Source organism: Alligator sinensis, unplaced genomic scaffold, assembly GCF_000455745.1.
Source record: "Alligator sinensis unplaced genomic scaffold, ASM45574v1 scaffold744_1, whole genome shotgun sequence".
Taxonomy (NCBI): domain Eukaryota; kingdom Metazoa; phylum Chordata; order Crocodylia; family Alligatoridae; genus Alligator; species Alligator sinensis.
This window is the reverse complement of record NW_005842241.1, coordinates 974,348-975,884: the sequence shown is the minus strand read 5'-3', so window position 1 is coordinate 975,884 and position 1,537 is coordinate 974,348.

The window sequence follows — 1,537 nt, the reverse complement described above, 5'->3', positions numbered from 1 at the left end:
TCCCTACACACCACACTATCATTAATGCTGGAGCAGTGTAACCCCAAGATATGGCACATAGTACCTTCGAACAGAATCCACAAAGGAGAAACAAAAGACTATGCAAGGAGACTCGGCAGTACTGCTAGCCAGGAACATATTGACAATGTTTTTCTCTCAAAAGACAAATAATGGGAATGCATCAGTTTCAATTAATCATTTTGGCGGGAAAGGTTTCTCAGCTGCAGAATGGAAATTTTCCAGTGAGTGAGAGAGATTAATTTTGAAACCCTAAAGTTTCCCTGGATAAGAAAACTCTTTCCTGCCCAGTTCTAGCCAGCAGTGAAATAGTTATACATTACTTTCAATTAAAATATGATGCTAGAAGTACTCTTTCAAAATGAAAGAAAAATTAAGTGACAAATTGCACCTCCCTGCACACACGTGGGAACTAGCAGCCAACACTACTAATGTAGATCCAAGAAGTGCCAATATGGCAGTGTTGGGAGAGAAGAATCGTGGTCATAGATTCTTAAGTCAAAATAGTGACATAAGCATAAGATCTAGATAACAGGAGCCACGGGAAAAACATTGGGATTGTGCCCTATAATAAATTGTAATTATGAAAAGTGATTCTTCTCTATTCAGCACTGATAAGGCCTCACTTGGAGTACTGAGTCCAGTTTTGGGCCCTTCACTTCAAGAAGGATGTGGACAGTTTGGAAAGAGTCCAGTGTAGGGGAACAAAATAATTAGGGGCCTAGGTGACCAGATTTATGAAGAAAGGCTGAAAGAACTAGGGTTATTTACCCTGGAGAAGAGAATGAGGGGTTCTTCAAATTACCTGAAGGGTGATTATAGCGAGGATGGAGATAGGCTTTTCTCTGTGGCTGTAGGGGCCTACAGTCTCAAGGTGCGGCAGGAAAATTATAGGCTGGAAACTAGGAGGAACTTTTTGACCATGAGGGTGGGCAGGCATTAGAGCCAGCTACCTTTCCCCCACGCTGGGAAACTTTCAAAAGTATCTTAGACAGACACCTGGATGCAATGATTTAGTCAGGCATGGTCCTGCCTGGGGCAGGGGGCTGGACTAGATGATCTTATGAGGTACCTTCCAGCCCTCCTTTCCTAGGATTCTATGGAATAATTACAGGACTTCTGGAATGGACCAAAGCAAGTATCCCGTTTGGTACACTGAAAATCAAATCAAATCAAGATTGAAAAGGTACATCAGATTTGTGTAGTAGTGCACAAAAGAAATCTGACTAGACTCTGGACAATCTTAATATCACTATACAACTGCATGAACAGTCTTGATGTGCCAGAAAGCTGAAAGTAATGAAGAACAAGTGAATATTCTTCTATCAAATTAATCTAGAGGACTACAGAGATAAAGGCTGAATTTACAGAAATCAGCTATTCTATAAACTTTGCTTTGCTCTGGCAATCCTAAAAATATATATTTGGTAGGTCAAGACCATTTTCTACACCCCAGGGGAAGCCAAAAGTTTCAGATCTCAGTATTGGAACAAAATGTAGCAGACCAGGGGTGGCCAAC